The sequence below is a fragment of the Pteropus alecto genome, unplaced genomic scaffold (genome assembly GCF_000325575.1).
Source record: "Pteropus alecto unplaced genomic scaffold, ASM32557v1 scaffold146, whole genome shotgun sequence".
In the NCBI taxonomy this organism is placed as follows: Eukaryota; Metazoa; Chordata; class Mammalia; order Chiroptera; family Pteropodidae; genus Pteropus; species Pteropus alecto.
In genome coordinates this window covers 10,105,353-10,118,530 of record NW_006442107.1, presented here as the reverse complement: position 1 = coordinate 10,118,530, position 13,178 = coordinate 10,105,353, and the positions used below count along the sequence as shown (strand labels likewise).

At 35.4% G+C, this 13,178-nt stretch overlaps 1 pseudogene; it reads right to left on the bottom strand.

Moving 5' to 3' along the window:
- Positions 1-4,490: 4,490 nt before the first annotated feature.
- LOC112469484 lies at positions 4,491-4,586 on the bottom strand (annotated as a pseudogene).
- Positions 4,587-13,178: the final 8,592 nt, after the last annotated feature.

Here is a 13,178-nt window from a genome sequence, read left to right as displayed (position 1 = left end):
TTCAGAGACATTAGTTAACCCCCTTCACTTTCCTGGCTCTCTTAAAGTGCTCAAATTGCTCAAGTCAGAAAATTAGATCCCAGAATTGTGTATGAAGATTCTAAAGAGTTCTCAAAGCTGATGAACTTTAATAAATCATAAATAATGGCGAATCTCTGGGAAAACCATAGCAGTAAAGGTAAAATCTTTCAACCATAAAGGGGTAAGCACAACATTAAATTAGAACATCTAAAAGAGGGTATTAAAATGATGCTATAAAGAAGTATCTTTATAGATCACATTAAGCCATTTTAAGTTGAATAACTGTCCAATTGGTTGTCTTTCTAATGGCTTGAGTGATTATACCTCAAGATTTGTGATTTATAATCAATGCCAAATAGTAGGAAGTTATGTATCATTATATGGAAATGCTCTAGTACAGATGTTCACAAGAACGGCATATTGATTGATAATTTCATGGAGAATATCTGGTGAAATATGGTGTGGCAAGTACTGAAATTAGGCCAAAAACCTATGTTCTATTCTGATCCATAGAACTAGATCACAGGTGAAGTATTTCAGAAGCCAAATACCCTGAGTTTATAGGCAGGGATAACTAATAAGTTAATTTATATTATAAAATAGAAGAAAGACTATCTCCCTTGCTAATATTATGGGGAAATTTTAATAATTTTAATAACAAAAATGATGTGCAGACACATTAAAACTAAAGTTCAAATCTTTATCAAAGTATCCTTATATTAAGATCACTATGGAATTTGAAGGTAAATTAAATTTGCAAATAATAATGATAAAGCACAGCATCCAAAAATTTTCAGCAATAAAAATGTAACAATTCCAGCACTTGGGTTGAGCAGCTATACTGTCCACTTATTGGGCAGGGAGATCTATTCCAATATTATCAAATGTGGAAGAGAATGACAAATATGTTCAAACTCTCTTCTGTTACTTTCTGCCATCCTATATCTCAACCAGTCTTACTCCACACTTACACTGCAAGGTAGCAAATGTAATAAATAAAACTTAGTCATAGTGTGGAGAAAATTCCTGTTTTCGTCTAAGGAAACTTTAAAATAGAACGTTTTCTGAAACCAAATCCAGCCCAGTAAGCAGGTAGCATAAACCATTATATATTTGGTATAATCTAAAATATCACCTTCATCTTGAAAATTATTTCTTCTAACTGACACAATGCCTGGAATGTTTCCAATTAGAATTTATGTTTGCATATAAGTCATGGCTTGGCTAAGGTAATGAATCTCTCAAAGATCCCTGTTAAGAGGCAAATTACTCAGATAATATGCTAGATCTTGGATCTGGACATGATGTGTTTACACAGGGCTGATTCTGGAGAAAATAAGTTGTACCATAAAACATTTTTACAGGATTAAAGTTATAAAGGAGAGCATAGGAACTTTAGAAGTTGCACCAAGAGAGCAGTTGGGCAAAAAAAAAAAAAAAAAAAACAACATTGAGACTCTAGGAAAAGCACAATAACACCAGACCTCTGAAAAAGAGGTTCTAAAGGGAGGGAACAGAATTCAGAACAAGGAAATGGTAAACTCTAAAGAAAAATGTTACCTATGTCATAATGTAACTGCAGTACCTCTGCTGTTCTCACATAGATCTTTTACATTTATATGACTTCTGAGTCAGGATATTCTGCTGATGTGTTCCACAAAGATTTCTGAGCAACGACTATTTTCCAACTATCTTAAATTGAATTCCCTCAAAAACTGACGTTATGACAAGGAATTAAGGGCAAATAGTTTACGTGGGAGGTCATTCCAGAAACCACAAATAAGAAAGTAGAGAAAAACAGCAAATATGGAAAAATTAAAATGCGCCTTAATGAGCAAATTAACTAATGTTCAATACGATTAGAGATCCTCTAAGAAACTTTTGAATCATGCCTTGAATCATCCTTCAGAGGAGATTGGGATATGTTTCTACTGATGACTTTTACCCATTTAATTCCAAATTATGCTTGCTAGTGGTGAAGCAAGCTCCTATGGTACCAATGTCCTCAAGCAGAGGAAAAAAGCAGCAAACTAAGAGTCCTGGAACTTGTCGAGCCTCACTGCTGATGATCTCAAAGATGAAGTTTGTACATCAGCAGTGTCTACTATACCAGAAATCTCACATGTATAGTCTGGAAAATAATGGGAAAATCATCATAATAAAAGCCCAAACAGATAACATATAAACTGAAAATTCAAGTCCAGAGAGAACAAAGAAGAAGATGTTAATTAAAAGAATAATCAAATAAATTAAAGAGGGACTCCTGAAAGAGGTGGGATTTGACCAACTCTTAAAGGTGTTAACTTGAATTAACAGAGTCTCGGTTAAATAATAGAGGTGGAGTGATGAGTATCAGTATACTAAGGTAGTATATTCCATGCTAATTTGGAAATGGAAGGAAAATTTATTGGATGTTAGAACTTTTATAATTGTCCCATCCCGAAGTATGAAGGCCAACCAACACTTTAATCCAAATGAACAAGGTTACAAAGACCCAGAACTGAAAATAACCACTGCCCCACCCCACCATACACACATCTAAATTTTAAGCACCAAGTCTTTTGATTCTGCTGTACTTTCTCCACTTTATATGGGAAACCCAAATATTATCTAAAGGTTTTCCAAATTAAAAACTTGGAGAACCTTGAGACCAACAGCTTTGTTGCTAGAAGTGTTTAACTTCAGCCTGAGAGCAATTAAAGAACATATTAACTATATATTCTAACCAGGTTCCTAAATGACTCACAGGGAATTTGTCTTTGGAAGGGTTACATGTTTCATTAAAATGTGATTTGGAGCTCTGAAGGTGATATTTTTCTCCTAATAATATTCACACTTGTGTATGTGTATGTGTATATATGTATATATATTTTAGAGTAAACAGTTCTCTGTTAAACCTTTTTTTCTTTTGTAATGCAAACATTTTTACTCCATGCACTAAACTGAAATATTTTTTATAAGTTCCTATATTTTAACTTGTCCCATTATATAGCACTTAATAGATATTACCCAATTTGTGTTTAAGGTACTGGAATTCAGGTGCTCAATCTTTACATGAAGCAACCTTCTCCAGCACTCCAAATGGTATTATTATTTTTTTTTATTTTTGTAAGATTAGAAGTGTTTTAACTATAACTAATGTGTAAAACATTGGAATAAGAATAATATTTAAAGACCCAATCTAGTCTATATCATCTAGCTTAATTTATATAATTTATTCATTTACATAGCATTATTTGAGATCAATTACAAGTCATATTCCAGGCAATAGCCCAGGGTTTTAAATTTTATCTTAAAATAAAAAGAAATAAGACAATATATGAACAGATAGTTACAATACATATGGTACATATAATGTACCATGTATATCATCATATGTATTATAGTGTTATACAGTTTAGGAAAGTAGAGAGCACTAACTCATGCTGGATTTTGGCTATGGGAAATGTCTGAAAATTTCTAAGTGTCAAGACTAGTCAGAATTGCATTTTATCTGGATATTGCTGGCAGTTGTTCTAATGATAAATTGAAGGGTGCAAGTCTGAGACAGAGAGAGATATGGCACAGACTTAGTATATATAAGAAATATAGAAATGTAGGTAATAGGATGAATAAAGTGGATCATAGAATGTACGTAAGAGAAATATTTGGCAGGACTTGATGACTGTAGCAAAAGTAGAGGCATTATTAGGGTCTTGAGCAGATTTAGGATAAAGTTCACAGCCAAGCATGAGTCTTAAATTGTTAGTCTATGTGACAGGGGTGGATATTGATATATACACAATTAAAAAAAAAAAAAAGAAAGAAAACATATCCCAAAAGAGTATCTTTAGGAGGCATTATTATAAGTTTGACATTAAATCTGTATTTGTACATTCACATAAATATATTAAATATATATATATATAAACTTTTGATTTATAAAACTTAAAACTATTAGATTTAAATCCACAAGCATAGATAAGCTCTCCCAAAGAAAATTTATAGAACAAGTGTCCTCTCTCCAATCTTCAGACTCCAGACACACTACTGTAGGTACAATTTTCTTTATATCATTAAATAATTTCCTCCCTAGGGTAGGAAGACCAGAGAATTCATAATTTAAGGGATTCATCTGTGATTACTTCTTCTGTCCCACGCTTTTATCCAATCCATCAACAAATCTAGTTGATATTATTTCCAGGTATATGTGCCAAATCTACACATCTCTCTATTTCCACTTTCACACCTTTACACATCTCCATATTCTTTTATCTGTTACAGTAAAATTGTATTTTCTTAGGATACTAGCCGAGAACAACTCAAATGCCCATCAACTAATGAATGGATAAACTGTGTGTGTATATTATATATATAATACATATATATATAATATACACACATATATACATATATAGATATAGATAGCTAGAGATAGAGATAGAGATAGATATAGATATAATATATATACACATATACAATGGATTTTTTTTAATATGAAACGCTTCACGAATTTGCGTGTCATCCTTGTGCTAAACTTCTCTGTATCGTTCCAATTTTAGTATATGTGCTGCCGAAGCGAGCACCACAATGGAATATTAATCAGCAATAAAAAGGAATAAGTACTGATACATGCTACAGCATGAATGAAACTTGAAACATGCTAAGTGAAAGAAGATAGTCACAAAGGCTACATACTACATCATTCCATTTACATAAAATGTCAAGAATAAGCAAGTTCGTAGAGACAGGAAATAGATTAGCGAGGGGCTGAGAGAGGGGAGAGAGAAAACAGAATGGGGAGTACCTACTAATCAGTACAAGGTTTCTTTTGGGGGTTGATGAAAATGTTCTCAAATTTGAAAATTTAGAATCAGAATTAGAGTATTGCTCAACTTTGTGAATATACCAAAAACATAAGACTTTACACTTTAAAAAGATGGTATTTTATAGTATATGAGTTGTATTTTAATAAAAAAAATTGAATACAATTGTTCTTAATTTGAGGAAGAGGGCAATGAAAATCATTACTAGGGTGATAGTAGTAAAAACAAAAAAGAGAGAGGCAATAATAATTACATGACAAAATTTGAAGAAAACAATGAACCAACTTGGTGACAAATTGAAAATAGAGCAAAGGAAGAAAACAAGCCAGGACAATTGCCTTAATGAAATGAAGTACATAATTTGAAAAAGGAATCCAATTGTGGGGAGAAGATTAATTCAGTTTCGAATATGTTGAGATTTGCACGAATATGAGGTTTTTTAAGTGGAGATGCCTTTAGGCAATTGAACATATGGGACAAAAGTTCAAGCTGCTGGAGACACAAAAATGAGAGTCATCAACTTAGAGGAGGCAGTTGGAGCCATGGGGATAATGTAGGAAAAAAGAAAAAAAGAAAATTAATGGCTGGAATTCTTTCAGAAGTATTCTTCACTTAGGCAATGATCTCATGAAGAAATCTCAGAAAAGAGAAAGTGAAAATGATGGCAGAAAAGTGCTTAGCACAGAGGTTAAGAGAGGAGAGTTACAAGAAGGAGCGATGGCAAATACTGAGGAGCCGTCAGAGAGTCTGAGGGAGAGAAAACAAAGTAAAGCAAGCTGTTAGACTATTTCATTAAGTTATACAAACTGAAGAGTAAGAGCATTCAATTTAGTATCCAGAGGAGGCAAGGGAGGTTTTGGCCATGGGGAAAGTAGTGGTAAGGGAAAAGTCACTGAGCTTAGAATATAAATAAAGTGCATAGGACACCAGGCTGGGGAAATGTTAGAACAAACATCACAGGGAGGAGACAGGCAAAAAAGTGACATGACTCAACCTATTCTTGAAAACTGAGTTTAAGAAAGATTGTTTTAGTGATTGTATTTAAGACTACCTAGAGACTAGAGTTTGGAGAGGACCAGGGTGGGGAAAGGAATTGGAAGCAGCACATTCAACTAGCAAGATAGGCATGAGTGCAATATTCAGCAATGCACACCATAAGGACAAAGTCAAGATCTCAAGTGCAGAAAAATATATGATATAGTTTTTTCTCTTCATAAACTATACATGTTGTTGGCTATACATAAGCAGAACATTGATCTTGCAGAAGATATTTTGTGGATTTCTGCTTGCCAATGTTAATGGTTTGTTAATGCTTCTGACAATCCATCTTTTTCCTACTTCTTCTCTTCCCTACTGCTCCACATGAAAAGACAGCCTGTCAAAAAGTGAAAATGATTTTATATTTACAAGGCAAAAGAACCTCTAAATGACCTCAGGGCTTTACATGAAGTACTCACAGGTCCAGGATGATTGGTAAGGTTGCTGTTGACAGATACTACTTGATGGACTGAAAATCAATTTGATCAGATGTTTTTATGGATTATAGTGGCCTTGGCTAATTACAAAAGATTGTCTTCCTAGATCCCACAGTTTTCAGAGCTGACTTTGAGCAGAAGTACACAGGATTAAGCTGCAGGCTTGACAGTTTTCCCTAATTATCTGTCGCAAGGGCAACTCTTGGATCGTCTTGACACTATCAAAAACAGGTTGAACTTTTATTTCTTAGTCCACATGCCTTTTTGCTTATAGTCATCAATATTTAGGTGATGAGGCTCATCACATTATTGTTTACCTGGGCTTAGAAAAGTGGAAGAGACTACAAATATGAAAAAATGGATATATAAAGTTTTCTAAAATGTGGTCATTGATACAAAGAAAAATAAAATGAATGTTGTATATATTCAATTATTCAGATACAATGAGAAAACATGAGTTCATAACAAAAATTTTTAAAGAAGGTTGTAAGATGTCTTACTAAAAGAAGAGAAAAAGCAAAAGAGATTATATTATATGTTTGGATCGACAACATATTTTACCAGAACTGATGATAAGTAGATTTTAGGAAAATTTAGGTTCACCATTAGAGACTAAATTGTGTCATCTCAGGAAGATTTTGACCAAAGTACATACAGTTGAAATAAATGCTTTGCTTTGCACAAGGTAACTATAAAAGAGAAAGCATTCCTTTGGAATATAAATTATTAAACATCATTAATTTAAGATGACATTGCAACTAAGCTGTTACAATTTAGATATTATCGAATATGAGGAACAAGGGTCCTTGATTCAAGAGTCAGTCTGCACATGGCGACAATTTTGTGTGGAAAAAAGTAAAACTTTTCTCAGAAGAGAGAAAAGTTGGTAAAGAAGAATAGCGAAGACTCCTATCCTTATTTTGACTGCATAAATGAGGTTTGAGGCTTTTGAGAGCAGGATTTAGACTGGAGATGAAGAAACTGAAATCACAAAGATATATGTGGCATGGATACAAACATTTTTGCTGGAGCTCATAAGTGGAAAGATATGTCATTGAATGGAGAAGAAAATCCTTCTTCTTTGTCTTGTCCAGAATCCAGCGTGTGCCTGGCAATATTAGGATTTGAGAGGTCTACGTGTATTCCTGGAAGTAACTGCTGAGTGAGGTGGAAAGTAAAGGAGACAGTTATAATTCTTGACAAAGAAATGTCAATTCAGAAGGGCAGCCTCTTTTCATATGTGTATTCACAGATAAACTTGCCTGGAATGGCAGAGCAATTTTGCACAGGGTTAAAAGCTTATGCTATCATTCATTCAACAAATATTTATAATGCATGCTATGTCCAGTCTTGATTTAGGTATTAGAAGTTCATCAGTGAAAAATAAAACAAACAAAATGTCCCATAAACTTGTGAAATTGGAGATGACCTTTTTAGTACAAACAATTTTGTGAAGTCTGGAGAATATTAGGTTACATTAACAAAATGCTAAAGAAACATAAATTATATTATTACCTCACTGACTAAAAAAAACTATTTTATCTGTACTTTATTTCAAAAAATTCAGTTCTCTAGAATTAACTTATTAAAGAAAGGAAAACTTACATGATTTTTCAAGTTCTAAACTAATTTTAAGGTTTTTTTAATTCTTGTTCAGATAATTACTTCCTAAATTAGAAAGAGGTACATTTGAGACCAGTAATAGTAGGAATAAAAAAACAAACACAATTTAAAAATTATGTGTTATAAGATAGGCTTACTCAGAAGGGACAGTGGTTTCACCGAGTCATTTTGGATTATTCCTTCAGATGCTAGACCATAAAAACAGGTGACGTGTAGAAGAAACTACAACCAGTGGCCCATAAAATGGCTATAATCTCATCAAACACCAAGAACAATTATAGTCCAAACTTATATCACTAGACCTATCAAGTTATAATTTGTATATATCTATTTTAGAAATTGCATCATTTAACCTCACTCGCAAAGGTATTAGAAAGATTAACTAACTAGATAATTTCACAAAGTGCTCAGATAATAAAAGGTAAAGGGATAAATGCCAAGGATTATTGCTTTAGACCCTCTGCCGATGCTAAAAGACCAAAGTTAATGTTTTGTTTCATTTTCCACTGTCTAGGTAGCTCGAGTTCATTAGTTCCAAGAATGGGGGTGGTGGGAGGTGAGAAGTACCTCTCCAGGAAAAGAATATAGATTCACATCCCAAGGGGAGTCAAAGTCATGGGATTTATCAGAGCATTTCTCCACTTAAAAAGTGTTAGAAGACAATTTTCCATGGGTATCCTGTGCTTCTTCATGTCTTACAAGAAAAAGCACTGATTGCCTTTATTTTCGATTATTTTTTCAAGGATGTTTATATACTCAACAGCCTTGGAAAATAAAGATTTTGTCTCCCTCCAGAGCCAAGAGCACGTTTGCTTGCAGCCTTGGAATATAAAAACAGAGTCTCCCTCTGGAACAAAGGGTTGGCATGTTTCCTGCCCATTTTAAAAGATTTGGATTCTCTATGCTCAGCGTTCCTCTCCTATAATGTAACTCACCTGGATCTCTTTCTGTCATCTGGTTCTCTATGTCATGCTATGGAAATTGAGGCTTAGGAAAATGGTGCAAGAAAATGCTGATAACCTGGATAATGATATTGCCCTAAGTAACAAATTACTTTGTCTCTGACTCAGGAGTCTTATGTCTTTTGCTAGCATCCATGGAATTAGAGCAGGCATAATTGTTAGCCTGTTGGTATCATAAAATCTCAAACCCAATGTTCTAGGCAAGATGGCAAAGTAGGTAAACTCTGTGCTTGCCTTCTCCTATGACCGCATTAAAATTACAACTAAATTATAGAACAATCAACCTGGAGAACCATCTGAAGACTAGCTAAACAGAACTCCTATAACTAATAATATAAAAGAGAGGCCACGTTGATACTAGTAGGAGGGGCAGAGACGCAAAACGGGATGACCCCCACACCACATGTAGCGATTGAGCATCAGGATGGGAATCTTGGCTGTGGAAGTACCCCTATAGGAGCAAGGAGCCTGAGCCCCATACCAGGCTTCCTAACCCAAGGTTCCAGTGCTGGGAATATTTGGCTGGAAACCCACATATGTTTTTAAAGAACCCTCACATATTCACTCGGTCACAAGCACTCACCCTGGGGTCCAGTGGAGGTACGGTGATTCTGGAAGTGCCAGAGACATACAGAGAAAGACTGAGTTGTGTGGCTTCACGGCAAGGACTGAAGGGATGACCACCATTATCCTTGTATTGAGCGTTCTTTTAGTGCAGTCTACAGGTGGGATCCATCTTTCTTGTGTTGAGCTCACACCCAGACAGCCAAATCTTAATCTGCATTGACCTAGTGAACTCCATTTGCTCCACCCTGGTGACTCCCTGAGACCTCCTGCCACCCAATTTATGTACCGCTGGGCACACATTCTGCAGCCAGGCAACCAGCCCTGCCCTGTATATCACAGTAGATTCTTTCAGCAACAAATAGCTGGCCTTGGCTTGGGTGCTGAAGAAGGCATTTTTAGTGGCAGGCAACTAGCCCCAACTCGAGTGGCAATCTTTCTTGGACAACTTTTGGGGGTTTGTGGGCCCAAGGTGAGCAGAGGTTGGCCTCAGGGGGCTCTGTGACTTTTGCAAGTGGCCCAGGCTCAGCACTCTGAATCTGATTTAACCTTGAAAACACCACTCCCCCCACCCTGTGACTCTCTGAGACCTCACCTCACCCAACTCACCTGCTGCCCTAAACTCAGCTGCTGAGCCTTATGAGCAGACAGGTAGTGTCAGTCCTCAAGATGCCCTGGGCCATTTTCTGAGCTGCACTCGGCGTAATATTGGTGGCAGCTGGCTTCAATTCACAGTGTGGCTTCTTCTATGTGCCCTCAGGTCCAGCACAAGTAGTAACCAACTACAGATAGCTTTGTAGCTCCTACCAGGTAGACTAGGATGGTCAAAGGCAGTGTATGACCAGTTGACCTTAACCTGCACATGAACCCCTCCAAAGAGACCCAGAACCAACAAACCTGGAGGCCACCTTCAGACTACAGCCGAGCACTACTCGATTAGCTCTAAAAGTGGCACCCTCAAAAGGTTGTCTCAGTCACAGGAGCACAGTGGGATAAACCCCGCTCTGTGGGTTCAGCTTTCACACAGCACCTCATACATTGTGGGTGTGACTAATCCTCACAACCAGTCAGTCTAAGAGTCAATCCCACTCAGTGACCTGTCAATAGCAATTAAGGCTAAACTAAAACAGGAGGGCACACACATACCATACAAGAGACACTCCTGAAGCACCCAGGGTAGGTAATCAGGGAGACTGTATTACTAGGCCACATAGGGCACCAACTACATAAGACCACCTGGCCAATACTGGGGGATATAGCAGATCTAATTAATACATAGAAACAAACATAAATAGGCAACTAAAATGAGGAAACAAAAAAGTGTCCCAAATGAAAGAACAGATGAAAACTCCAGGAAAAGAACTAAATGAAATGGAGGCAAGCAACTTATAAGGATACTCAATGAACTTAGGAGAATCAATGATCTCAGTGAGGACTTGAACAAAGAGATAGCAAGCATAAAATCAGAGATAGAAACCATAAAAAAAAGAACCAGTTAAAAATAAAGAATCTAATAACTGAAATGAAGAATACATTAGAAGGATTCAACAGCAAAGTAGATGAAACAGAAGAATGAATCAGCAATTCAGAAAATAAGGTAGCAGAAAATACTCAATTGGAATGGCAAAAAGAAAACAAAAATAATTCAAAATTAAGATAGTTTAAGGGACCTCTGGGACAACATGGAGCATAACAACCTTCGTATCAGAGAGGTACCTGAAGGAGAAGAGAGAAAGCAAGGGACTGAGAACCTATTTGAAGAGTTGATGACTAAAAACTTCCCTGATCTGGCAAAAGAAACAGACATACAAGTATAAGTGTAGAGTGTCCCTAAGAAGATGAACCCAAATAGACCCACACCAGGACACATCATAATTAAAATGCCAATGGTTTTAAGACAAAGAGAGAACCCTAAAACCAGCAAGAGAAAGGCAGCTAGTTACTTACATGGATACTCCCATAGGACTGTCAAATAATTTCTGAATAGAAAATTTGCAGGCCAAGAGGAATTGGCATGACATAGTCAAAGTGATTAAAAGCAAGGACTTACAACCAAGACTACTATACCCAGCAAGGCTATTATTTAAAATTGAAGGAGAGATGAAGAGCTTCCCAGATAAGAAAAACCTAAAGGGATTCATCACCACCAAACCAGTATTACAAAAATGTTATAGAAGGGAATAAAAGAACATAAATATGAATATAAAATGGCAATAACTATGTACTTATCAATAATCACTTTAAATGTAAATTGAATAAATGTTCCAATCAAAAGACATAGGGTGGCTGAATGGATAAGAAAACAAGACCCATACATATGTTGTTAATAAGAGACACACTTCGGATTGAAAGACACACATAGACTGAAAGATATTTTATGCAAACAAAAATGAAAAAAAGCTAAGGTAGCAATACTTATATCAGACAAAATGGACTTTAAAACAAAGGCTATAAGAGGCAAAGAGGGACATTACATAATGATAAAAAGATTAGACAAGAGGATATAACTCTTGTAAACATTTATGCAACTAACATAGGAGCACCTAAATACATTTAAAAAATATTAACTGACATAAAGGAAGAGATTGACAGCAATACAGTCATATTAGGGGACTTTAACACCCCCATTGACACCAAAGGATTGATCTTCCAGACAAAAAAAAATCAACAAGAAAACAGCAGCCTTAAATGACATACTAGATGAGATGTATTTAATTGATATTTTCAGAGTTTTTCACCTCACAGCAGCAGAACAGACACACAAATCAATGGAACAGAATAGAGAGCCCAGAAATTAACCCACACCTACATGGTCAATTAGTCTATGACAAAAGAGGCAACAATATGCAATGGAGTAAATACAGTCTCTTCAATAAATGATGTTAGGAAAACTGAACAGAAAACTAAATGGCACCAAAAAAAGAAAAAGAAAAAGAAAAGAAAGTGGACCAGCTTCTTATGCAATATACTAGAATAAACTCAAAATGAATTAAAGACTTAAATATAAGACCTGAAATCATAAAACTCCTAGAAGAAAACATAGGCAGTAAACTCTTGACATTGCTCTTTGTATATTTTTTCTGATATGTCGCCTCAGGCAAGGGAAACAAAAGAAAAAATAAATAAATGGGACTATATCAAACTAAAAGGTTTTGGACAGCAAAGGAAACCATCAACAAAATGGAAAGAAAATCTATTGAATGAGAGAAGATATTTACCAGTAAAACATCTCATAAGTCATTAATATCCAAAATTTATAAAGAACTCAACACCAAAAAACAAACAATCCAATTAAAAAATGGACAGAGGATCTGAATAGACATTTCTCCAAAGAAGATATGTAGACGGCCAAAAGACATATGAAAAGATGCTCAATGTCACTAATCATTAGATAAATGCAAATTAAAACCACAGTGAGATATCACCTGAAATCACCTGACTATATCAATAAATCAAAAAATAACAAGTGTTGGTGAGGATGTGAAGATAAGGGAATCCTTATACACAGTTGGTGGGATTATAAGTTGGTATAGCCACTATAGAAAATAGTTTGGAGGTGCCTCAAAAAATTAAAAATAAAACTACATTATGACCCAGCAATTCCACTTCTGGGTATTTATGCAAAGAAATTCAAAACATTAATTCTAAAAGATATATACACCCCTATGTTCACTGAAGTGATATTTATAATAGCCAAGAAATGGCAGGTACCTAAGTGCACCAGTAGA